This window comes from Stegostoma tigrinum, chromosome 4 (genome assembly GCF_030684315.1).
Source record: "Stegostoma tigrinum isolate sSteTig4 chromosome 4, sSteTig4.hap1, whole genome shotgun sequence".
Classification (NCBI taxonomy): Eukaryota; Metazoa; Chordata; class Chondrichthyes; order Orectolobiformes; family Stegostomatidae; genus Stegostoma; species Stegostoma tigrinum.
In genome coordinates, this window is record NC_081357.1 from 81,540,743 (window position 1) to 81,567,784 (window position 27,042).

The 27,042-nt window shown below is 47.8% G+C and overlaps 1 long non-coding RNA gene across 3 annotated transcripts in view; it reads left to right on the forward strand.

Moving 5' to 3' along the window:
* Positions 1-27,042, forward strand: part of LOC125452866 (uncharacterized) — a 129,097-nt gene that overhangs the window by 32,500 nt on the left and 69,555 nt on the right. For 2 of the 3 annotated variants that reach the window (XR_009445696.1, XR_009445697.1), the window contains exon 3: positions 12,159-12,250. The exons of the other annotated variant lie outside the window; for it this stretch is intronic. This is a non-coding gene — a long non-coding RNA (uncharacterized LOC125452866). The remainder of the gene's footprint in view (positions 1-12,158; positions 12,251-27,042) is intronic. 3 annotated transcript variants of the gene reach the window in all.

Genomic DNA, 27,042 nt, shown 5'->3' on the forward strand with positions numbered 1-27,042 from the left:
GCGAGGGAACTGTTGGGACAGTGAGCTTTTCATTTTAAAATACTTACCTCATGGAATCAGTGGTCTCCATTTGTTCAGCAGCAGGAGTCAGGAGAGAGCGCGAGGGGACTGCTGGGAAGGTGAGCTTTTCATTTTAAAAGACTTACACAGTGTGGTGCACGCTGAGCAAGAGCCAACACGGGGTGTGGTAATATATTTGGGCGGTTGCATTACCCGAAACATTACTTAGGTCGTGTCTCCCACCTATCCTCCTCCTCGAACCAAAAAAAGGTTCTCAGTGCTGATTTGGTAAAGTTACTAGTTTTTTTTGTCAATAATCTGTTTGGGAATTCAGAACAGTGGGAATGGATGTTCGGGCAGTTACATGCTCCTCCTGTAGAATGTGGGCAGTAGGGTTCACCTCTAGTGTCCCCACTGACTTTATGTGTGGGAAGTGCACCCAACCCCAGCTCCTCGGAAATCACATTAGGCAACTGGAGCTGGAGCTGAATGAACTTCGGATCATTTGGGAGGCTGAGGGGGTAATTGAAATGAGTTACAGGGAGGTAGTCACACCTCAGGTTCAGGAAAAAGGTAGTGAGTTTTGAGAAGATTTGCAGCTCAGGTTGAGGTTCTGGATGTGAGTTTGCTCGCTGAGCTGGAAGGTTAGTTTTCAGACGTTTTGTCACCATTCTAGGTAACATCATCAGTGAGCCTTTGACGTAGCGCTGGTGTTATGTCCCGCTTTCTATTTATCTGTTTAGGTTTCCTTGGGTTGGTGATGTCATTTCCTGCATTGGTGATGTCATTTTCTGTTCTTTTTCTCAGAGGATGGTAGATTGGCTCCAAATCAATGTGTTTGTTGATGGAGTTTCGGTTGGAATGCCATGCTTCTAGGAATTCTCGTGCGTGTCTCTGTTTGGCTTGTCCTAGGACAGATGTGTTGTCCCAATCAAAGTGGTGTCTTTCCTCATGTGTATGTAAGGATACGAGTGATAGTGGGTCTTGTCGTTTTGTGGCTGGTTTAATTCTCCGGATTTTTGAAGTTTTTTGAGTAAGGCTGTGATTCGGTTCTCTAGTTGTAGGGTCGGGTCTATCGCCACCTGTTGGTACATGTCAGTATCTGCAAGCAGTGCGTTCGCTTTCTCAACAGGTGGCGACAGACCCGACCCCACAACTAGAGAACCGAATCACAGCCTTACTCAAAAAACGAATTAAACGAGAGACTTCCAAAAAATGAAACCAGATGGATCCAACACACCATGCTTTTACGGACTACCCAAAATTCACAAACCAGGAGCCCCCCCTCAGACCCATAGTGTCGCTACCTGGAACACCAACCTACAGATTAGCCAAGGAACTACACCAAAGACTAAAACACCTAGTAAAAGACTCCAGCCACTCCATTTCCTCCACCCAAGAATTCCTGAACACCATCAAAGACACCAAGATAGAAGAGGATGAAATAATGGTCTCCTTTGACGTAACAGCCCTGTTCACATCCATCAACATCAACCTGGCCAAAGAAACACTGACTACACTATTAGAAGAACCAAAGACACATACACCAGACACCACCAACCTCATCAGCAAGGACAACATCATCAAGCTAGTGGACCTATGCCTCACCACCCACTTCACTTTCAATAACCAAACCTACAGACAAACCAACGGTACACCCATGGGATCTCCGATATCAGGGTTCTTAGCAGAGGCAGTAATGCAGAGACTTGAACAAACAGCTCTGCCAGTCATCCAACCCAAACTTTGGGTCTGCTACCTGCACGACACCTTTGTCATCACTAAACAAAACAAATTAGAGAAAACCTTCAAGACCATCAATAATACCCTTACTGGCATAACATTCACAAAAGAGGAGGAAAACAACAACAAACTGCCATTCCTCGATGTCACAGTAGAGCGAACAGTCAATGGGGAACTTCAAACCAGCGTCTACAGGAAAACAACACATACGGACCAAATACTGAACTACAGAAGCAACCATCCCAACACCCACAAACAAAGCTGCATTAGAACATTATTCCAACGAGCCACCACACACTGCAGCACAGAGGAACTACGAAGAGCAGAAGAAAATCACCTAAACAGCGAATTCAAAAAGAATGGGTACCCTATGAACACAGTCCGCTGATTTCTCAGCAACAAACCCAAACAAACAGACAAAACAGGCCCAGAAACCATAACCACTCTCCCCTACATCAAAGACATTTCGGAAATGACTGCCAGACTACTCAGACCTCTTGGCATCATGGTAGCCCACAAACCCACACACTAAAATAGCAGCTAATGAACTTAAAAGACCCTATATAGACAACAAGCAAAACGAACGTCATCTACAAAATACCTTGCAAGAACTGTGACAAACACTACATTGGATAAACAGGCAGAAAGCTAGCCACCAGGATACATGAACATCAACTACCCACAAAACGACAAGACCCACTATCACTCGTATCCTTACATACAGATGAGGAAGGACACCACTTTGATTGGGACAACACATCCATCTTAGGACAAGCCAAACAGAGACCCAAACAGAGACACGCACGAGAATTCCTAGAAGCATGGCATTCCAACCGGAACTCCATCAACAAACACATTGATTTGGAGCCAATCTACCATCCTCTGAGAAAAAAACAGAAAATGACATCACCAACACAGGAAATGACATCACCAACCCAAGGAAACCTAAACAGATAAATAGAAAGCGGGACATAACACCAGCGCTTCGTCGGAGGCTCACTGATGATGTTACCTAGAATGGTGACAAAACGTCTGAAAACTAACCTTCTGGCTCAGCGAGCAAACTCACATCAGGAAAAAGGTAGATGGGTTACAGTCAGGGGATGGAAAGGGAACAGGCAGACAGTGCAGGGATGTCCTGTGGCCATTCCCCTCAACAACAAGTATACTCTTTTGGATACAATTGGGGAGAACGACTTACCAGAGGTAAGCCATGGGGTACAGGTCTCTGGCACAGAGTCTGTCCCTGTAGCTCAGAAGGGCAAGGGAGAGAGAGGAGAGCATTAGTCATTGGGGACTCCATAGTTAGGGGGACAGATAGGAGATTCTGTGGGAACGAGAGAGACTTATGGTAGGTATGTTGCTTCCCAGGTGCGAGGGTCCGTAATGTCTCGGATCGTGTTTTTGGGATCTTTAAGGGAGAGGGGGAGCAGCCCCAAGTCGTGGTCCACATAGGCACCAACGACATAGGTAGGAAAAGGGATGAGGATGTCTGGCAGAAATTCAAGGAGCTAGGGCAGAATCTTAGAACTAGAACAAGCAGAGTTGTTATCTCTGGTTTGTTACCCGTGCCACGTGATAGCGAGGCGAGGAATAGGGAGAGAGAGCAGTTGAACACGTGGCTACAGGGATGGTGCAGGAGGGAGGGATGCAGATACCTGGATGATTGAGGCTCATTCTGGGGTAAGTGGGACTTCTACAAATGGGATGGTCTACACCTGAACCAGAGGGGTACCAATATCCTGGGGGGGAAATTTGCTACTGCTCTCCGGGAGGGTTTAAACTAATTCAGCAGGGGGATGGGAACCTGAATTGTAGCTACAGGAGGTTGAGAATAGTGAGGTTATGAATAAAGTTTCAAGATCACAGGAATGTACCAGCAGGCAGGAGGGTGGTTTGAAGTGTGTTTACTTCAACGCCAGGAGCATCCGGAATAAGGTGGGTGAACTTGCAGCATGGGTTGGTACCTAGAACTTCGATGTTGTGGCCATTTCGGAGACATGGATTAAGCAGGGACAGGAATGGTTGTTGCACGTTCCGGGGTTTAGATGTTTCAGTAAGATCAGGGAAGGTGGTAAAAGACAGGGGAGGTGTGGCATTGTTAGTCAAGGACAGTATTACGGTGGCAGAAAGGACATTTGATGAGGACTCGTCTACTGAGATAGCATGGGCTGAGGTTAGAAACAGGAAAGGAGAGGTTGGGAGTTTTCTACAGGCCTCCAAAAAGTTCCAGAGATGTAGAGGAAAGGATTGCAAAGATGATTCTGGATAGGAGCAAAAGGAATAGGGTAGTTGTTATGGGGGCTTTACCTTTCCAAGTATTGACTGGAAACACTATAGTTTGAGTACTTTAGATGGGTCAACTTTTGTCCAATGTGTGCAAGAGGGTTTCCTGACACAGTATGTAGATAGGCCAACAAGAGACGAGGCAACGTTGGATTTGGTACTGTAATGAATCAGGCCGGGTGTTAGATTTGGAGGTAGTTGAGCACTTTGGTGATAGTGACCACAATTTGGTTATGTTTACTTTAGCGATGGAATAGGACAGGTATATACCGCACGGCAAGAGTTATAGCTGGGGAAAAGGCAATTATGAGGCGATTAGGCAAGATTTAAGATGCATAGGATGGGGAAGGAAACTGCAGGGGCTGGGCATAATTGAAATGTGGAGCTTGTTCAAGGAACAGCTACTGCGTGTCCTTGATGTGTAAATACCTGTCAGGCAGGGAGGAAGTGGTCAAGCGAGGGAACCGTGGTTTACCGAAGAAGTTGAATCTCTTGTCAAGAGGAAGAAGGAGGCTTATGTAAAGATGAGGCATGAAAGCTCAGTTAGGGCGCTTGAGAGTTACAGGTTAGCTAGGAAGGACCTAAAGAGAGAGCTAAGAAGAGCCAGGAGGGGACATGAAAAGTCTTTGGCAAGTAAAATCAAGGAAAACCCTAAACCTTTCTCTCGGTATGTCAAGTAAGATTAGGGCCAGTCCAGGACAGTATGGTAAGTTGTGCGTGGAGTCTGAAGAGATAGGAGTGGCACTAAATCAATATTTTTCGTCAGTATTCACAAATGAAAAAGACAGTGTTGTCGAGGAGAATACTGAGATACAGGCTATTAGACTAGACAGGATTGAGGTTCACAAGGAGGAGGTGTTGGCAATTTTGGAAGGTGTGAAAATAGATAAGTCCCCTGGGCCAGATGGGATTCATCCTCGGATTCTCTGGGTAGCTAGGGAGGAGATTGCAGAGCCTTTGGCTTTGATCTTTACGTCGTCATTGTCTACAGGAATAGTGCTAGAAGACTGGAGGATAGCAAATGTCCTCTTGTTCAAGAAGGAGAGTAGAGACAACCCCGGTAATTATAGACCAGTCAGCCTTCCTTTGGTTGTGGGTAAAGTGTGGGAAAGGATTATAAAAGATAGGATTTATAATCATCTAGAAAGGAATAATTAGATTAGGGATATTCAACACGGTTTGTGAAGGGTGGGTCGTGCCTCACAAACCTTATTGAGTTCTTTGAGAACGTGACCTAACAGGTGGATGAGGGTAAAGTGGTTGATGTGATGTATATGGATTTCCGTAAAGCATTTGATAAGGTTCCCCACGGTAGGCTATTGTAGAAAATACGGAGGTATGGGATTGAGGGTGAGTCGGTGGTTCGAATCAGAAATTGGCTTGCTACAAGAATGTGGTGGTTGATGGGAAATGTTCATCCTGGAGTTCAGTTCTAGTGGTGTACTGCAAGAATCTGTGTCGGGGCCACTGCTGTTTGTCATTTTTATAAATGAGCTGGATGAAGGCATAGAAGGATGGGTTAGTAAATTTGCGGATGACACTAAAGTAGGTAGAGTTGTGGGTAGTGTGGAAAGATGTTGCAGGTTACAGAGGTTACAGATAAGCTGCAGAGCTGGGCTGAAAGATGGCAAATGGAGTTTAATGCAGAAAAGTGATTCACTTTGGAAGGAGTATCAGGAATACAGAGTACTGGGCTAATGGTAAGATTCTTGGTAGTGTGGATGAGCAGAGAGATCTCGGTGTCCATGTGCATAGATCCCTGAAAGTTGCCACCCAGGTTGATAGGGGTGTTAAGAAGGCGTACAGTGTTTTAGGTTTTATTGTTAGAGGAATTGAGTTTCAGAGCCATGAGGTCATGTTGCAGCTGTACAAAACTCTGGTGGGGCTGCACTTGGAGTATTGAGTACAGTTCTGGTCGCTGCATTACAGGAAGGATGTGGAAGCATTGGAAAGGGTGCAGAGGAGAGTTACCAAGATGTTGCCTGGTATGGAGGGAAGGTCTTATGAGGAAATGCTGAGGGACCTGAGGCTGTTTTCATTAGAAAGAAGAAGGTTAAGAGGTAGCTTAGTAGAGACATACAAGATGATCAGAGGATTAGATAGGGTGGACAGTGAGAGCTTTTTTCCTCAGATGGTGATGGCTAGAATGAGGCGACATAGCTTTAAATTGAGGGGTGATAGATATAGGACAGATGTCAGAGGCAGATTCTTTATTCAGAGGGTAGTAAGGGCGTGGAATGCCCTGTCTGCAACAGTACACTCGCCAACTTTAAGGGCATATAAATGGTCATTGGATAAATATATGGATGATAATGAAATAGTGTAGATTAGATGGCTTCAGATTGGTTTCACAGGTCAGAGTGACATCGAGGGCCGAAGGGCCTGTACTGCACTCTAATGTTCCATGTTTTATATTCTAATGCATCAACTGTCTTACCAAACTATTCTTTTCAGACTCTAGGATGAAATCCATCAGGACTCTAGTATTTTTCAGTTTGCAGCTCATAAAATTTATTCAGTGCAACTTCTCTAATAATAGACAATAGACGCAGGAGTAGCCCATTCGGCCCTTCGAGCCAGCACCACCATTCATTATGATCATGGCTGATCATCCACAATCAGTATCCTATTCCTGCCTTATCCCCATAACCCTTGGTTCCACTGCCTTTAAGAGCTCTATCCATCTCTTTCTTGAAATTATCCAGAGACTTGGCTTCCACTGCCTTCTGGGGCAGAGCATTCCATATATCCACCACTCTCTTGGTGAAGAGGTTTTTCCTCAACTCTGTTCTAAATGGCCTACCCCTTATTTTTAAACTGTGTCCTCTGGTTCTGAACTCACCCATCAGCGGAAACATGCTTCCTGCCTCCAGAGTACCCAATCCCTTAATAATCTTATACTTCTCAATCAGATCCCCTCTCATCCTTCTAAACTCAAGTGTATACAAGACCAGTCACTCCAATCTTTCAACATATGATAGTCCCACCATTCTGACAATTAACTTCGTGAACCTACACTGCAGTCCCTCATTAGCAAGAATGTCCTTCCTCAAACTTGGAGACCAAAACTGCACACAATACTCCAGGTGCAGTCTCCCCAGGGCCCTGTACAATTGCAGAAGGACCTCTTTGCTCCTATACTCATTTCCTCTTGTTATGAAGGCTAGCATGCCATTAGCTTTCTTCACTGCCTGCTGTACCTGCATGCTTGCTTTCATTGACTGATGTACAAGAACACCTAGATCTCGTTGTACTTCCCCTTTACCTAACAACTCCATTTAGATAGTAATCTGCCTTCCTGTTCTTGCCACCAAAGTGGAAAACCTCACATTTATCCATTTTTAACTGCATCTGCCATGCATCAGTCCACTCACCTAGTCTGTTCAAGTCATCCTATATTCTCACAATCCGGACTTGAACATGGATCGCAGCGTTCAGAAACCAGCCTGCTCACCATTACACTATGGCAACCAGAGCAAAACGAGACATCCCGAGGCTCAGCACTAAACAGACCCGGAAACAGGCTGTATCCAGACTTGAACTCGGATCACAGCGTTCAGAAACCAGCGTGCTCACCCTTACACCATGGCAACCAGATAATTCTGCTTTCCCGAGTTCCTCCATCTCATCCATTTCCTAATTAATTGCTGCTATGGGATGTTACTTGTCTCCTTTGTCCTGAAGACTGATGCAAAATATCTCTTCAATTCATCTGCCATTTCCTTATTTTCTAGTCTCACTTTCTATTGGACTAGCATTCTTCTTCAAATATTAATGGACTCTCTTACTATCTGTTTTTATATTTCTGAATCCCTTTCTCTTGTATTCTAATCTTTCCCTCGTATTCTGATCTTTCCTGTTTTGCTTTTTGGTTCTTCTTTGTTTTTGTTTACATTCCATCTAATCGTCTGAACTGCCAGCTGTCATTGTGCCATTATATGCTTTCATTTAGTTTGATACAACCTTTAGCATTTTTGTTCGAAGGGTGTTGGTAAAACTGAGAAGGTACAGAAAAGATTTACAAGATGTTGCTGGGACAGGAGGGTTTGTGTTATAGGGTGAGGCTCAATAGGCTGGTCTTTTGTCCCTGGAGCATTGGATGCTGAAAGGTAACTTTATAGAGCTTTATAAAATCATGAGGGACACGGATAGGGTGAATAGCCAAGGTTCTTATGGTTCGTATTATCAGATTTTCTTTATCCCCGGCTAATCATTATGCATTCTTTTGTCTACCCACCTGCTGTTCTGTCTCTCTCTTTCTGTCTCGACTCATCTCCACCCTCACTTACTCCTTTAGCACCCCTCCTCCATCCATCCCCTCTCTTCACATTTCCCTAGCTACAATCAGTTCTGAAGAAGGGTCACTGGACCCAGAATGTTAACTCTGCTTACTTTCCACAGATGCTGCGAGCCCCGCTGAGTTTCTCCAGCAATATCTGTTATTCTTCACAGTTCACCTTGTACATTCTAGACTTCTCTGTTGTTCAACTTGTTAGGTTCATCGTCTCCAACACTTCGTGGCAAGGTCTGCTTTCCATATCCCATGTTAATAACTTTACCTTTGGTCTTGTCTCAACTCTGATTTACCATATCTCCCCAAATTTGATTCTTTGCTTCTACTGTTTAGTCTAAAATCCTCCCTACTTCTCGAGTTATGCGGTTGAGAAGAACACTGGCCCCAGTATGGTTCCATTGGAAGCCATCTCATCGGTATAGATATCACTTTCACCAGTACTGGTGCCCATGCCCCACTTCTTGCAATCGTACCTTTAATCTGATTAATCTCTAATCGGATTTGCCCAATGCCGTTATGCATGTAACTCAGGTGATAATGCAAAGATCGAGATCTTTGTAGTTCTGTTTTAATTCAGTTCCTACCTGCTCATACTGAAGAACCTGCTTTTGTGTTCTGCCTATGTCTTATGATGTAGGGAAATACACTGATGAAACAACTGAAGATCACTTCAGTCACTATTCTTAGCAATTTCTGTTGCACTGCAATGGGTTGAATTGATTAATTTTGAACAATGATAATTAAATTCCTTTGTGTTAGTTACAGCTCCATTCAGAGGAGAATTTTCCTGATTTCAATTAACTACAGTTTCGTTAGGCTTCCTTGATGTCACGCTTGGCTAAATGCTGCCCTAATGTTACGGACTGTCACTCATCCCTCATTTCTTGACTTCTGCTTTTTGGTTAGCATTTAGACCAAAGCTGTAAAGATGACTATGTTTCAGAGATCCTGGAGGAATCCAAAGTGAGTATAGAGGGGTGGACACTAGGAAGTTGTTTCCGTTAGGCGGGGAGACTAAGACCCATGGGCACAGCCTTAAAATTAAAGGGGGTAAATTTAAAACTGAAATGAAATGACATTTCTTCAGCCAGAGAGTGGTGGGCTTGTGGAATTCATTGCTGCAGAGTGCACTGGAGGCCGGGATGTTGGATGCCTTCAAGGCAGAGATCGACAAATTCTTGATCTCAGAAGGAATCAAGGGCTGCGGGGAGAGTGCAGGGAAGTGGTGTTGAAATGCCCATCAGCCATGATGTAAATGGCGGAGTGGACTTGATGGGCCGAATGGCCTTACTTCCACTCCTATGTCTTATGGTCTTATTAACGAGGATGTCATTTGTGATTAAGTGCCACTTGACAAAGCTGCCAATGACCCCTTCCATCATTTTACTGATGATTAAAATAGATGGGTAGGTTAGTAATTGCTGGATTGGATTTAAATTTCCCTTATGGCCATGATATCCCTAGCAAATGCTCCACATCAATGGCGGTGTTTTAGCTGTACAGGAACTAGTTATCTAGACATTTGGCTAGTCCTGTAGCACAGGTCTTCAGTACCACCACTGGAATGTTGGTGGGGCCTACAGCTTTTGCTGTATCTAGTCAGCCATTTCCTGATATCCTGATATCATAATCTAACTGACAGGTCTGGTTTCTCTCATGGTGTGAACATCAGGAAGAGCCTAAGATGGTTCATTCTCTTTGCACTTACAACTGAAGTGGTTGCAAATACTTCAGCTTTATCTTTTGTACTCATATGCTGTGCTCTGATGTAGTGGATGTAAATATTTATGGAATGATCTTAATATGCTAGGCATTGATTTGCCTAATATGATAATGCAAGTTTAAGCTTTGAACTGACACATTAGTTGTAAGACCAGCTATTCCTGCCAAGTGCATACAACTTCCATTTTTAACAGTGCATGCAATCTTATGTTGTAGCATCAGGTTGTTTACACTTAATTTTTAGTTATGCCTAGTACTGCTCCTGGCACACTTTCCCACAATCCTCCTTGAACCAAGGTTTATTGCCTCGAGAGATATGCCAGACATTGAGATTACAGTTTGTGGTGGAATTCTTCCTTTGCTGATGGCCCATACTGAATTATGGATTCTCAGGTATGAGCTTTTAAAAAATGGTATGGCCACTGTTGGATCTTCAAACTATCTGATAGTCAACCATCAAGATTGATAGGCTGACTCTTTACTCCTTTGATATAAACAGGAGCAGGGCATGTCAGTGTTAAAGTTTGGGAGAACACTGATGGAGCTTCCCTTGGGCATAAAGCAACATGGCACTGATAATGATGGTAGCAGGGGAATTGAGGCTGACACCAAAACTGGGGTGGGTTGGGGTGTGGGGGCCTTGTCATCAGAGATGTCAAGGAGCTGGTGGGGAGAAAGGCCCAAACAGATTTAGGTCTAGGCTTCATCACTCATAGAGAGAATCACATGGACCATATTGGCCATGGAGGGAAGTCACAATCTCCAAAAAAGATGAATAATTCTGGTTCTTAGATGTGTTTCATAACAAAAATATCAGGACATAGAGACATCAGTTGTTGCAAAGGAGCCAGACCAGTTGAAAACTGCACTATCCAATATAAAACCATATCAGTGACCAAGCAAGCTAGATATGTCTCCTCAAGCATTGTATAGTGGCCTCTCATGCAAATGCTGTCATGGACACATGCATTTACAACAATCAGATCAGTGGGGGCCAAACATGAAACATCAACTTTCCTGCTGTTCTGATGCTGTCAGGTCTGCTGTGTTTCTCTAGCTCCACTCTGTGTTGTCTCTAACTCCAGCATCTGCAGTTCTTCCTATCCCTCACTTTTTCCTTATTAGTTCTTTTATCACCTGCCACAAGCTGTGACTGATATGTCCCAGTCCTGTAAGTGGTGCTGCTGCTTCAAGTGTTGCAACCAGAATGACAAACAGAACTGTATCCATGGCTATATGAATCAAAAAGTTGCCTGCAGCCATGATATTGCATGAAGATTCTCCTGTTACAATGGGTGGAAGCTGCAGAGAAATAGAGAAAAATCTGAAAATATTCTTCAGTGCCATTTCTCTGGGGATTCTGCTACTCTTCTGGTATATGTGGTAGGGAGACAGAGAATCTTGTCAAAGTTTACAGGTGATCAGGATTAAATTAGATAAACTGTAAAAATAGTTACAAGGATTATGTTGCAACCCAAGCTTATTTACTGTGAAACAGGCAGCATCTGAATGTGTTGCCTGTTGATTATCATGATTGATTTGTGCAAGCATTTTCCATGGTGTTTTTCAACTCCATGAATCAGCAATCAGCTGGGTGTTATAATAGTCTCACACTATTTAATTCTAACCTGCTGGAAAAGATACTGGGATTTCTTTTCAAAAATCTGCCATGAAAGATTCAAGAATGGTACAGAGCCCTTGTCAAGACAATTCAATGGAGGCTCAGTAGAAGACGTAGAAAGAAGAGATCTCCTGTATCCACGGGAGCTGATGGAGTGTCCTTTCATGGTCCTGTGCAATGGGAAAAATTGTAGCAGAAGTCGATGCAAGGAGTAGAGTCAAAAGAACCAAGATGCAATGCAGGATAATGTTGAAATTTCCACACGAGTTTTCAAGGCCAGTAAATTTACCTTCACGTTCCATATTTCACCACCTGCACACTGGCCTCATGCACCGTGCCCACCAACCAACAATCTCCATCAATTAGGATTGAACCTACCATTTGTCTTTATCTCATGTAGCTTAATTTGACCTAAAGCTTGCACGTGCTAACAGCTATTCAAACCCAAACATATTATAGGATAATCAATGACACATTTCTGTCTTCTTACAGGAAACAAGCTCACAAATGGAGGCAGCAGGAATTAATTGGAGGTGTTTAAGCTGCAGCTGATTTAAGCATGCATTCATCCCCTCATTTGCAAAGTAAGTCAGGTCCATTTATCGTTTCAGACACCTAGAAAAAATTAGCGAAAATGAAAGGTCACCATCACCCAATTAACTCTTTCAATATCAGCCTAGAGACTGATCCTTAAGATGCCAGGATAGATGAGGAACCTACATGTGGAGGGTGGACACAACACATAAGTGCAGAGGGTCTACTGGTGGGAGGAGCACAGTGGCTTGGGTGAGGAGAGGTGAGGAAGAAGCAGACATAATACAGGCACTAACTCGACAGAGAGTAAGGCTGCACATGAACTCTGCTGAGGAGAATATTGATGCTGACTGCAGTGGGTCAGGTGACAGAAGAAGGCTTTCGTGCATTGGAAAAACATGATTAATGTCAAGGAACATGGAGGAAACCAACATCAACTTGATACAAAGTTTTGCTCAGATCTTGGAACCTTTTCTTTCCGAAATGGAGTGGATCACCAGATTCATAAGCCTATCTTTAGAACTAACCATGACGCAATACCAAATAGCTGATGTTTCAGCTTAAAATGTAGTGCAGACTGTGAAGGCCACATCCTTTCCTCTTTGTTTATTTTTGAGTGCGGAACAAACTGGGAAAAGGATGTTGCTTTAAGTCAAGCAAAAATTGCAATTTAAAAAAAAGTTTCTGGAATTTAAGATGAGTTGTGTTTACACTGTTGCCTTGTTTGAGCATTGGGGAAGGATTGCTAAACTCAATGTAATCTTTATGGAGAGGTGACGGTTTAGGGGTATTATTGCTGAATAGTTAATCCGGAGATCAGATAATGTTCTGGGAACCCGGTTTCAAAACCTACCATGGCAGATGGTGGAATTTGAACACATTTGATGACCTTGAATCCATTGTCAATTGTTGGAAAAACCCATCTGGCTCACTAATGTCCTTTTGTGCAGCACGGTGGCTCAGTGGTTGGCACTCCTGCCTCACAGTGCCAGGGACCCAGATTCGATTCCAGCCTTAGGCGACTGTCTGTGTGGAGTTTACACATTCTCCCTGTGTCTGTGTGGCTTTCCTCCCGCTATCCAAAGATGTGCAGGCTAGGTGGATTGGCCATGCTAAATTACCCATAGTGTTCAGGGATGTGTAGATTGGGTGGGTTATAGGGGGATGAGTCTGGGTGGGATCCTCTGAAGTTCCGTGTGGACTTGTTGGGCTGAAGGGCCTGTTTCCACACTATGGGGTTTAAATGATCTATGATTCTAGGGAAGGAAATCTGCCATCCTCACCTGGTCTGGCCTACATGAGTCCAGACCCACAGCAATGTGGTTGACTCTTAACTGCCCACTGGGCAATTAAGGATGGGCAATAAATACGGCCCAGCTAGCAAAGCCCTCATCCCGTGAATGAATCAAGAAAACAAAATGGCACTATGTGTGCATGTGTGTGTGCATGTGCATGCATGCGTGTGACCCAGAGAGAGTTCATTAGATTTTCAGTCAGGACCAGTTGTGTGGGTCAGGAGTGCTCAGCATGATCACTCTCTAGATCCTGGACAAGTGGATTGCCAATCATGTGAACAATATGGCAACAGACATTAAAAAGATCCTTTCTTTCCTCACAGAGAAGTAACAGCAGATTAGAGAATAGCCAGTATTTACTCAGCATTTCCCAAGAAGCTATTGCCTCTAGCCAGTGACTGAACAATTATTGTGCCAACCACCCCATGTTTTCCTACAGAACTGAAGGGACTTGAAATGAAGAATATCCGAAATCAGAAGTTCTCAGAAGAAAAGTGTGTTGAATACTATGGACTGATGCCATTCACCTGTGTTTACCTAATATATTTTTCTTCATGTATGACATTTTTTATTTGACTGTGTCTGAATGTGTGTATGTGAATATTTATGAAGGGACAGAGTTCAAGTTAGAGTAAAAAATTATAATTCACATTTAGTTGCCTGTTGTTAGAACTGGCAGTTTTGTCATAAGTAACAGCTTTTTGCTAAGTACAAAAATCTGTTCAGCGTTTTCCATTAGCCTGAGTTGATCAGATGGTAAAATTGAAAATTTTGAGTAATTTGATTAACTCTGTAACTTTTGTGATGATCCTGGAGTAGTGGGACTTGAGTATCTATGGGCTTTTCTAGGTAGATTGTGACAAAACAGCTTTCACTAGAAGGTTAAGTGCTGCAGTAGAAGATCAGTAGGCTGTCATGCAGTTTCATCTTGCCCTCTTGCAACCCCAGATTGATGTCATTCATAGATAATGGGAACTGCAGATGCTGGAGAATTCCAAGATAATAAAATGTGAGGCTGGATGAACACAGCAGGCCAAGCAGCATCTCAGGAGCACAAAAGCTGACGTTTCGGGCCTAGACCCTTCATCAGAGAGGGGGGTGGGGAGAGGGAACTGGAATGAATAGGGAGAGAGGGGGGGGCGGACCGAAGATGGAGAGTAAAGAAGATAGGTGGAGAGAGTATAGGTGGGGAGGTAGGGAGGGGATAGGTCAGTCCAGGGAAGACGGACAGGTCAAGGAGGTGGGATGAGGTTAGTAGGTAGATGGGGGTGCGGCTTGGGATGGGAGGAAGGGATGGGTGAGAGGAAGAACCGGTTAGGGAGGCAGAGACAGGTTGGACTGGTTTTGGGATGCAGTGGGTGGGGGGGAAGAGCTGGGCTGGTTGTGTGGTGCAGTGGGGGGAGGGGACGAACTGGGCAGTTCGTCCCCTCCCCCCACTGCACCACACAACCAGCCCAGCTCTTCCCCCCCACCCACTGCATCCCAAAACCAGTCCAACCTGTCTCTCCCTCCCTAACCGGTTCTTCCTCTCACCCATCCCTTCCTCCCACCCCAAGCCGCACCCCCATCTACCTACTAACCTCATCCCACCTCCTTGACCTGTCCGTCTTCCCTGGACTGACCTATCCCCTCCCTACCTCCCCACCTATACTCTCTCCACCTATCTTCTTTACTCTCCATCTTCGGTCCGCCTTCCCCTCTCTCCCTATTCATTCCAGTTCCCTCTCCCCATCCCCCTCTCTGATGAAGGGTCTAGGCCCGAAACGTCAGCTTTTGTGCTCCTGAGATGCTGCGTGGCCTGCTGTGTTCATCCAGCCTCACATTTTATTATCTTGATGTCATTCATGGTTGTTATCAAAGTTTTCAAAGAGGCACTCCAGCAATTTGTGCTGTAATGGAACACTGGAACTTCTGAAATGCTATCTTGGCAGAGTGACAAAGGCTCCATCAGGATGAAAGCGTTCGTGCTCCTAATCGTGTAACTCTGCCAGAAGCTTTACTCTCACTGTTAGCAACCCTTCCCAGACTACTATGCCTTTCAACAAGATGGTGCAATCTAAATTCAGATCCTTTATGTCCACAGCTGCTCCTGGTCATCCTCCAAGGTCATATACAGTTTTCTCTACTAAAGGTGGGCATCATGCTCTAGTCACTAGGCAACACCTCAAAGAAGCACCAGGAGAAAGTCACCTGGAGAGGCATTAAGTGAATGCATATTTGTGATTAGTTTATTTTGTATGCATTACACTACTGGCAGGCAGTGGCACTCTCATAATCATTTTACCAATGATGGTTAATTGAGAGACCTCTGCTAGACCACTGTCCGGTTGAGGATATCAGCTTGACTCCGAGAGCTGCCGGTCCAATAAAAGAATGATGATTTGGCAGCCTCAACAATGTCAGGAAGGTGCCCTTGAAGACGTGATGAGTTTTGTTCTTACTGTGCTGGAGATCAATCAGACAGATCCCAGCAAGTTGAGGGGAATGGGGGTGAGATTCATCTTCCAGCAGTGGTCCCAAAGCCATTGGCACATGTTATTCATTCATGGACCATTGAATAGGGATACGGAACTACCTCTTCCCCTGATCCTTCTGACAGGCTCCTAGATTTTACCACATTATCTCCCCACATGGTGGAAGCCAAATGACTTCCTCAGCACTTCCTGCCCCTTCACCTATCGTTGTGTCATTTGTAAAGTTATCAATAATACCCTCAATTCCTTTGTCCGGATTGTTGATGTATTATATGAATGTTCGTGATCCTAACACAGATGCATGAGGAACTTCACTAGTCACCAGAAACAGACCTCGTTATCTCCATTCTCTGCCTTCTGCTAGACAGCCAATCCTGTGTCCATACCAGTACCTTACCCCTAACTTCATGGGCTCTTGTCTTATTTAACAGCCTCCAGTCAGCACCTTGTCAAAGGCCTCCTGGAAATCCAAATAGACCCACATCCAATGGCTCTCCTTTGTCTGACTTGTTTATTATCTTTACAAAGAATTCCAGAAGATTCATAAGGCATGATCTAAGGGTGACATGGTGGCTCAGTGGTTAGCACTGTAGCCTCACAGCGCCAGGGACCTGGGTTCAATTCCAGCCTCGGGCAACTGCTTGCGTGGAGTTTGCACATTCTCCCCGTGTCTGTGTGGGTTTCCTCCGGGTGCTCCGGTTTCCTCCCACAGTCCAAAGATGTGCAGGCTAGGTGGATCAGCCATGCTAAATTGCCCGTAGTGTTCAAGGGTGTGTGAGTTACAGGGGGATGGGCCTGGGTGGGATGCTTCTAGGGGCAGTGTGGACTTGTTGGGCCAAAGGGCCTGTTTCCACACTGTAGGGAATTTAAGCTCCCCTTAGCAAGCGCTCTACAATCTCATCCTTAACAACAGACTCTTAAAATCTTTCGAATGACCCAGGTCACACTAACCAGTCAATAGCTTCCTGTCTCCCATCCTTCTTCAATAGGGTGTCGCATTAGTCATTTTGTCATCCATCTAGGATCCTCCCTGACTCAAGTGATTTTTGGAAGATCATGACCAATGTCTTGACAATTTCCTCAGCTGTGTCCTTCAAGGTAGTGAGACAAGATTTCCCAGGCCATTTTGACTATCCCTAATCTGTCCCTGCTTTTCCAAATTGTTGTGTTTTTTATTTTGTTGGTGCTTGTCTAAATGGGATTTCAGGCCTCAATTGAAAACTTTTGGTGAGCTCTGAACGCCTCTACTGTCATCAAAAGCAATTTACTCACTTGCCAGTGAAAATGTTTGGCATGCCTTTTTTGTCACCAACAGCTCTGGCAAAAGGATTGGGGGTGAGAGCTAGGCCATTTTGGAAGTAAAGTTTTTTTTCATTGATTTAATGCTGATAGAAATATCAATAGGATCAGATGCTCTGCTTTACTCAAATGAAATCAATTTGACAGTTGGATTATAATGCACGCATTAGAACCCACAGTTCACTACACACCAGCCACTCATCCTCCGTGCACCCATTTTACTAGCGAGTTTTGAGAAGATTTGTAGCTCACGTTGAGGTTCTGGATGTGAGTTTGCTCGCTGAGCTGGAAGGTTCGTTTTCAGACGTTTCATCACCTTTTTTTATTTGAAAAAATATACTTTATTCATAGAATGTACAAAAAAAAATTTATACACCTACCCAGTCATGCAAGCCGCTCGGGTTACCCGGGGGTACGTACACCAACTAAAGGCAAAAACAAAACAAAGAAGAAAAAAATCAAAGCAAAGAAAATACCCCAGCAGTCGTCTTCCCGCACAGTCCCCATTTGCCCCCTGACTAGTTGGGGAAGGCGCCACCTGGGCCCAGTTACCAGATAGGGCCCTTTTTACTATTCTGGACGAGGGGTTTCATATGGTGGTCTTTCCCCACCACGCCTTGGCAGCGGCTGCCCCAAGCTTTAGCGTGTCCCTCAGCATGTAGTCCTGGACCTTGGAGTGCGCCAGGCTGCAACACTTGGTCGGGGTCAGTCCTTTCAGCTGGCAGACCAGCAAGTTGAGGGCAGACCAAAGAGCGTCTTTCACCGCATTGATGGTCCTCCAGGTGCAGTTGATGTTGGCCTCAGTGTGCGTCCCGGGAAACAGCCTGTAGAGCACGGACTCCCGTGTCACGAGCTGCTCGGGACGAGCCTCGACAAATACCACTGCATCCCCCTCCTGACCTCCTGCGTATACGCATACTCCAGAAGGAGGTGACAGACTCGTCACCCCCGCAGCCGCCTCGAGGGCAGCGTGCAGTGGCGCAGAGATTCCGGGCATACATAAAGGATCTCACTGGCAGAGCCCCTCTCACTGCCAGCCAAGCAATGTCCTTGTGCTTGTTTGAAAGTTCTGGCGATGAGGCAATCTGCCAAACGACTTTGGCAGTCTGCGTGGGGAACCACACAACGGGATCCACCCTCTCCTTTTCCTGAAGGGTCTCGAGGATACTACGTGCTGACCACTGCCTGACAGCCTTGTGGTCAAAGGTGTTTCCTTTCAAAAATTTCTCCATGAAGGACAGGTGGTACCGGACGGTCCAACTACTCGGAGCGTTCCGCGACAACGAGGCCAGGCCCATCCTTCGCAGTGCCAGGGACAGGTAGAACATCAGTAAGTAGTGACACTTGGTGTTTGTGTACTGAGGATCTACGCACAGCTTGATGCAGCTGCACACAAAGTTAGCCGTCAGGGCGAGGGTGGCGTTCGGTACGACCTTTCCCCCATTTTCCAGGTCTTTGTACATGGTGTCCCTGCGAACCCGGTCCATCCTTGACCCCCAAATGAAGTGGAAGATGGCCCGGGTGACTGCAGCGGCGCAGGTCCAGGGAATAAGCCAGGCCTGCGCCACATATAACAGTACCGAAAGCCCCTCGCACCTGACAACCAGGTTCTTACCCACGATGGAGAGGGACCGGAGCGCCCACCTGCCCAGCTTCTGCTTCAGTTTGGTGATACGCACCTCCCAAGTCTTAGTGCACGCCCCAGCTCCACCAAACCAAATACCCAGCGCCTTCAGGTAGACTGTCCTGACAGTGAAGGGGATGAAGGAGCGGTCGTCCCAGTTCCCGAAGAACATGGCCTCGCTCTTACCCCTATTGACTTTGGCACCCGAGGCCTGTTCAAACTGGCCGCAGATGTCCAACAGCGTACTCACCGATTGACAATCGGTGCAGAAGACGGCGACATTGTCCATATACAGGGAGGTTTTGACCTGAAGGCCTCTGCTGCCTGGGATAGTCAGGCCCTTCAGGCTCACGTCCTTCCTGATGGCTCCACACAGCACACGAATAAGGCAGGAGAGTGCGTGCAGCCCTGCCTGACTCCAGATCTGATGGGAAAACTGTCCGATTCCCACCCGTTGATCGAGACTGAGCTAACGATTTTTGTGTAGAGCAACCGGATCCAATTGCGGATGCCCTCCCCAAACCCCAATTTGGAGAGGACGTCCCTCATGTAAGCATGAGAGACCCTGTCGAAGGCCTTCTCCTGGTCCAGGCTGATGAGGCAGGTGTCCACCCACCTGTCCTGCACGTAGGCGATCGTATCCCTGATGAGCGTGACGCTCTCAGCGATCTTCCTGCCCGGCACAGCACAGGTTTGGTCAGGGTGAATCACCGACTCCAGGACAGACCTGACCCGGTTGGCTATGAACTTGGCCAGGATTTTGTAGTCCACGCTCAATAGTGAAATGGGACGCCAATTCTTAATTTCTTCCCTCTCCCCCTTCCTCTTGTAAATGAGGGTGATGATGCCCTTCCTCATGGCCTTGCACAATTCCCCTGCCCGAAGCGCACTATCGTACTCCTCCAGCAGGCCCTGGCTGACCAGGTCCCACAGAGCGGAATACAGCTCGACCTGTAAGCCGTCACTCCAGGGAGTCTTATTCCTCTCCAAGGACTCGAGGGCTCTGGTCAGCTCGTCCAGGGATATTGGCCGGTCCAGCCACTCCCTCGTGCTGTCGTCTTAAGACCTCCATGATGGACAACAGGAACGACTCTGAGGCTGTGCAGTCCGTGGGCTTCGCGTCGTACAGTCTGGCATAAAGGATCTGCTGATCCTCAAAGTGTCAGGCCGAGATGACGTTACCGTGTCATCGTCGTCCTTCAGCCGGCTAAGCACAGAGCTCTCTTTGTGCACCTTCTTAAAGAAGAAACAGTAGCATGTCTCGTCCTGCTCCATGGAGCAGACCCTGGACGGGAAGAATATCCTGGAGGCCTCCGCAGCGAAGAGCGAGGCTTACTGGCCCCTCACCTCGCGGAGGTCCTCTGTGACATCGACCCCCATCAACTGCAGAAGGAGCAGGTTCTGCACCCTTTTCTGGAGTCGCGACAGCTTTCCCCGCCTCTCTCTTGCTTTCTGAACACCCTTGAGGACAAGGAACCTCTTGATGTTCTCCTTCACCGTCTCCCACCAGTCGCCCGGAGACTCAAAGAGGGGTTTCACGGTTCTCCAACCAGCGTACTTCCTCTTAAGCTCCTCGACGTTCTCTGGGGTCAACAGAGTCGTGTTGAGCTTCCACATCCCCTTGCCGACTGCTGGTCATCCTGTAAGTGACAGTCGGCCAGCAGGAGGCAGTTTGTCAGAGAAGAACACTGGCTCGACGCCAGTGGACCTGACCGAGAACGCCCGTGACACAAACAGGAAGTCTATCCTTGACCGGATAGACCCGTCTGGCTGCGACCAGGTGCATCTCCGCTGCGCTCCGTCTGCAGGGGTGCTGAAGATGTTGAGCAGCTTGGCGTCCTGCACCGTGCCCACCAGGAATCTGGACGTGATGTCCGGTTGACTCCCCCCACCCGCTGTCCCCACGCCGGATCTTCCATCTGCATCGATGATGCAGTTGAAGTCTCCGCCTGGAATGACCGGCCTGGACGTAGCCAGCAGGGGTAGAAGCCGCTGCAGGATGGCCAACTGCTCACTCCGTACCGCTGGTGTGTACACATTGATCAGCCTCAGGGGAGCGTTCCTGTAGGTGACATCAGCCACTAGGAGGCGCCCCCCCCCACCACCTCCTGAACTTGAGAGATGGTGAAGTTCCGCCCCCGCAGCAGAATAGCCAGGCCCGAGGTGCGACAGTCATTACCCCCCGACCAGATTCAAGGCCCACAGGTCCAGGTGCCCGACCATTTCCCGTACCTGCTGAGGTGCGGTATCCTGCACTCCTGTAGAAACAGGAGGTCTGCCTTGACGGTGGTCAGGTAGGCCAACGTGGACACACATCTTGCGGTGGACTTGATGCTGCGCACATTAATGCTCGCGATTTGTACCCCCATTTTGGGCAGTGACCTCAGTACCCTCCCCTAGTCCAAGGTCCAGCCCCTCCATCTGTCCCTTCATGCCCATTGTCCGGGCTAACTGCTGGACGCTCTCCGGGCTCAGGAAACCGTCCGTGCTGCCTTCCGGGTGGCATCCCCCCATTGGGGGTACGGAGGCAGGAGAGTCCGGCTCTGGGTCAGGCTGGGGACACGCTGTTTCCTCCTTCCCGCCTGAAGGTTCCGGGAGGGCCTCCAGGGCTCCAGCGGCGCGTGGCTGGGTGTCGGACAGAGCATCAGGACGCCTCCCGTCACCTGGAAGCGGGGTGCTGCTTTCCTTCTCCCTTGAGATCTGTAGCTTCTGCTTTGGGCGGGCCTCCTCCAAATCTCCCTCGTCAGATGAGCTCTTATAGCCCCCCAGTAGCTGCCTCTTCCCGCCTGATGGTTGCGGTGCCTGGGCTCACCGGCGCGCCTTCCTTCTCGCTTTCCGGACTGTCGCCCACTCCCCTGGGTCGCCTGTCGCCTCCTCCATCGACTCCGGGTTGTCGGGGGGGAGCAGAGCCTGCAGGGGTGCTTTGCTGGCCTCGGGTCCGTCCTGCGGGGCTGGGCCCTCCTGCACGACCTGACCGTCCTGCACATTCGGGGGGTCCTTGCACAGGCCTGGTGCCTTCCTCTCCTCCGGGGGGGCTTGCCCCGCATTGCTTCCGCCGGCGACCTGGGCGTAGGTGGTCCCCCGCTGCGGGCATGCCCAATAAAGGTGGCCACCTTCCCCACTAAGGTTGCAGCATTTTTCTTTTGGTCCCCTTCCACCTTCACGTACCTTCCGAGGAAGGTCAGGACATCAACTGCTGGCACATATTGTCCCAATCAAAGTGGTGTCCTTCCTCATCTGTATGTAAGGATACGAGTGATAATGGGTCATGTTGTTTTGTGGCTAGTTGATGTTCATGTACCCTGATGGCTAGCTTTCTGCCTGTTTGTCCAATGTAGTGTTTGTCACAGTTCTTGCAAGGTGTTTTTTTTTGGACAAGCAAAATGAACGTCATCTACAAAATACCTTGCATGAACTGTGACAAACGCTACATTGGACAAACAGGCAGAAATAAAGACCCATTCTTTTGTGGACTGAGAAGGGGAGAGCGCGACTGTGTTGGAGGTGGAAGGAAGACGTTGGGTTGGCTGTGCACCCTTGCAACCGGTGGATCTTAATGCTGGCTTCGGCCTAACGCTGGTTCAGGGGAGCAGCCAACCTGCAACGATGGCGACAGCGAGTGCTCGTGCCCCGGGTCAGGGGGTCCGGAACACTATCCGCATTTCCGTGAAGAAGGTGGATGAAGGTGCACCTGTGGACCGCACCTTCTTTGTGAAGAGGGTCCTGTTGGACTGTTGTGGGTTCGCTGCTGTGGACATTTACTGCCTGCAGGATTTCCGTGGAGGAGGATTTTACGATGTAACCTTCAGGAGTGCCAAGTTTTGCGAGCGCCGCCTGGAGGTTTTCAAGGAGAAAGGCGGTGAGGGCCCCCTCTCTGTATTGACCGCTGTCCCGCTGTTCGTGATGCCGGTGCAGAGGAGCCGTATGGTGACAGTACACATGTACAATCCGCATGTGCCAGCAGTTGATGTCCTGACCTTCCTTGGAAGGTACGTGAAGGTGGAAGGGGACCTAACCAACATCATGGACCCCTTCGGGATCTGGACCAGTAAGAGGCAGGTCAAGGTGGCGCTGAGGACAGGCGCGGATGGGAACATCATACGCCCACCTCCAGCTTCGCAATCGGCGGGAGCAAGGGCTGCCTGACCTAAGCAGGGCAACCTAGAGTCTGCCATGCCTGTGGTAAGTCAGGTCACGTGGTGGCCGACTGCAAAGCCACCATCTGCAGGAACTGCAGGGAGGAGGGATACCTTCCAAAGGATTGCCCACAAGTAAAATGCTGCAACTTTTGCGGGGAAGTGGGCCACCTCTATAGGGCATGCCCGCGGCGGGGGACCACCCATGCCCAGGTTGCCGGCAGGGGCAATGCGGGGCATGTCCCCCGGAGGAGAGGAAGGCACCAGGGCCCTGCAAGGACCCCACTAATGTGCAGGAGGGCCAGGTCGTTCAGGAGGGCCCAGCCCCGCAGGACAGACCCGAGGCCAGCAAAGCGCCCCTGCAGGCTCCGCTCCCCCCTGACAACCCAGAGTCGATGGAGGAGGCAACAGGTGACCCAGGGGAGTGGACGATGGTCCAGAAAGCGAGGAGAAAGGCGCGCCGGCGGGCCCAGGCACCGCAACCATCAGGCAGGAAGAGGCAGCTACAGGGGGATATAAGAGCTCCTCTGACGAGGGAGATTCGGAGGAGGCCCACCCAAAGCAGAAGCTAAAGATCTCAAGGGAAAAGGGCCCCCTGGAACCTTCAGGCAGGAAGGAGGAAACAGCGTGTCCCCAGCCTGACCCAGAGCCGGACTCTCCTGCCTCCGTACCCCCGACGGGGGGATGCCACCCGGAAGGCAGCACGGACGGTTTCCTTAGCCCGGAGAGCGAATTGCTTATTAAAAGTTCAAACTTCTACAGCAATTCTCAAGGTGGGGTCAGTGCATCAGGTATTCCACAGGGCCCTGATGTGCATCTTGGTTCATACATTGGCTCTCCAATAATCCAGAGACTGGAAGATCTGAGCCAACATCTTTGCACACTCTTGCATACCTGAGCCATTCCTGTTTGGAGTGAAAGGAAAATTAATGGCAATCAAAACCAGAAAGCAAAAAGGGATGAATTGCATTGTTTCAAGGCTTAAAATGGCACATTGAAATTCATTTAGAAAATTATACTTCTCAAAAGGGTTGAAATCAGTATTGAAAGAAATATGCTGGAAGAAACAATATTGAAAGGAAGAAACTGTATCGTGTGCCCATAAATAAACAAACAAAATGGAAACAAAAGAAAGCAACAGTTCAAGCATTGGTAAAACTGCAGAAGTAATTGAGGAGTTCAAAAGCATATTTAGTCTTGGTAATTGCTTATGAAGCGCTTTCAGAAATGCTAACTTTTTTTGGTAGTACAGGATAACCTATTTTTCATGCATTGTTTGGAAAACATTCAAATAAGTTTGTCTTGCACTATAACACTGTTTAGTCAAATTATCGTAGAAAGCAAAATAAAAACTGAAAGAACTATGGATGCTGTAATTCAGGAAAAAAAACAGAAGTTGCTGGAAAGGCTCACCAGGTCTGGCAGCAGCTGTGAAGAAAATCAGAGTTAATGTTTCAGAACTCGGTTGCATATGTTCAGATGAGGCCAAATTTGACAAGGCAGCCTCTGAAATGTCTACCTTCTTCCTCAATTGAGGATTCCCTAGCACTGTTGTTGACAGGGCCCTCAACCGTGTCCAACCCAACTTCCGCATTTCCGCATTCACCCCCCTCACCTTTCCTCCCGCAACAGCGATAGCGTTCCCCTTGTCCTTACCTATCATTCAACCAGTATCCTCATCCAAAAGGTCATCAGGTGCTATTTCTGCCACCTCCAGCAAGATGCCACCACCAGACACATATTCTACTCCCCCCATCTTGTCCACCTTCTGCAAGGACTATTTCCTCCAGGACAACCTGGTCCACTCTTTCTTCACTCCAAACATCTCCCCACAGCCTGAAGGCACCTTCCCCTGCAACCACTGAAGGCATAACAGTTGCCCATTTACCTCCTCTCTTCAATATCCAAGGGCCCAAACATATCTTTCAGGTGAAGCAGCAGTTCACCTGTACTTCCCACAATCTAGTCTACTGCATTTGCTGCTCTCAATGTGGTCTCCTCTATGTTGCAGAAACAAAGCGTAACTGGGTGACCACTTAATAGAACATCTATGTTCTGCTCGCAAGAAAAATCCTGAGTTTCCTGTTGTTTGCAGCTTTAATACAACACACTGTTCGCTGGCCAACATCTCTGTCTCAGACTTGCTGCAATGTCCCAGTGAAGCTCAACACAAGCTGAAAGAACCACACCTCATTTTCCACTTGGGGACCCTGCAACCCTCTGAACTCAATATCGAGTTCAACAATTTTAGGGCCTAAACTCTTCCATGTCCTAGGTCCCGACCCCACACACCAAATCTTGTTATCACATAATCTGTCATTATACACTACCAATTTTTAGTCACTAACAGTCCCCATTAATAGCTGTTCACCCTTCTGACTAGATTGTTATCAATTCCTTTGTCTATCCAACTGCTCTTCTCTCTTTTTGAGCTCTATCTGCACCTGCTTAGGTTACCGTTTACTGCTTAGCCCCTCCCCTCCCTATCTGCTGCATATAAACTAACAGTTTCCTAGCTACGATAGTAAGGTGTAGAGCTGGATGAACGTAGCAGGCCAAGCAGCACCAGAGGAGCAGGAAGGCTGACTTTTCAGGCCTAGACCCATCTTCAGAAATAGGTCTAGGGCCTAAATGTCAGCCTTCCTGCTCCTCTGATGCTGCTTGACCTGCTGTGTTCATCCAGCTCTGCACCTTGTTATCTCACATTCTCCAGCATCTGCAGTTCCTACTATCTCTGATACAATTTTCCTAGCTACCATCAGTTCTGAGGAAGGGTCGCCAGATCCAGAATGTTATCTCTGATTTCACAGATGCTGCCGGAACTGCAGAGCTTTTCCAACAAATGTGGTTTTTGTATCATAGAAAGCAATCTGATTACACCTTTACGGAAATGATGAACTACACAAATCAGCATGTAACAACGTGACACACTGAGCACATTTTCAATAGCACGACACCTGAATAAATCATAGATAATAAAATGTGAGGCTGGATGAACACAGCAGGCCAAGCAGCATCTCAGGAGCACAAAAGCTGACGTTTCGGGCCTAGACCCTTCATCAGAGAGGGGGATGGGGGGAGGGAACTGGAATAAATAGGGAGAGAGGGGGAGGCGGACCAAAGATGGAGAGTAAAGAAGATAGGTGGAGAGGGTGTAGGTGGGGAGGTAGGGAGGGGATAGGTCAGTCCAGGGAAGACGGACAGGTCAAGGAGGTGGGATGAGGTTAGTAGGTAGCTGGGGGTGCGGCTTGGGGTGGGAGGAAGGGATGGGTGAGAGGAAGAACCGGTTAGGGAGGCAGAGACAGGTTGGACTGGTTTTGGGATGCAGTGGGTGGGGGGGAAGAGCTGGGCTGGTTGTGTGGTGCAGTGGGGGAAGGGGAGATTTTGAAACTGGTGAAGTCCACATTGATACCATATGGCTGCAGGGTTCCCAGGCGGAATATGAGTTGCTGTTCCTGCAACCTTCGGGTGGCATCATTGTGGCAGTGCAGGAGGCCCATGATGGACATGTCATCAAGAGAATGGGAGGGGGAGTGGAAATGGTTTGCGACTGGGAGGTGCAGTTGTTTGTTGCGAACTGAGCGGAGGTGTTCTGCAAAGCGGTCCCCAAGCCTCCGCTTGGTTTCCCCAATGTAGAGAAAGCCGCACCGGGTACAGTGGATGCAGTATACCACATTGGCAGATGTGCAGGTGAACCTCTGCTTAATGTGGAATGTCATCTTGGGGTCTGGGATGGGGGTGAGGGAGGAGGTGTGGGGACAAGTGTAGCATTTCCTGCGGTTGCAGGAGAAGGTGCCGGGTGTGGTGGGGTTGGAGGGCAGTGTGGAGCGAACAAGGGAGTCACGGAGAGAGTGGTCTCTCCGGAAAGCAGACAGGGGTGGGGATGGAAAAATGTCTTGGGTGGTGGGGTCGGATTGTAAATGGCGGAAGTGTCGGAGGATAATGCGTTGTATCCGGAGGTTGGTAGGGTGGTGTGTGAGAACGAGGGGGATCCTCTTGGGGCGGTTGTGGCGG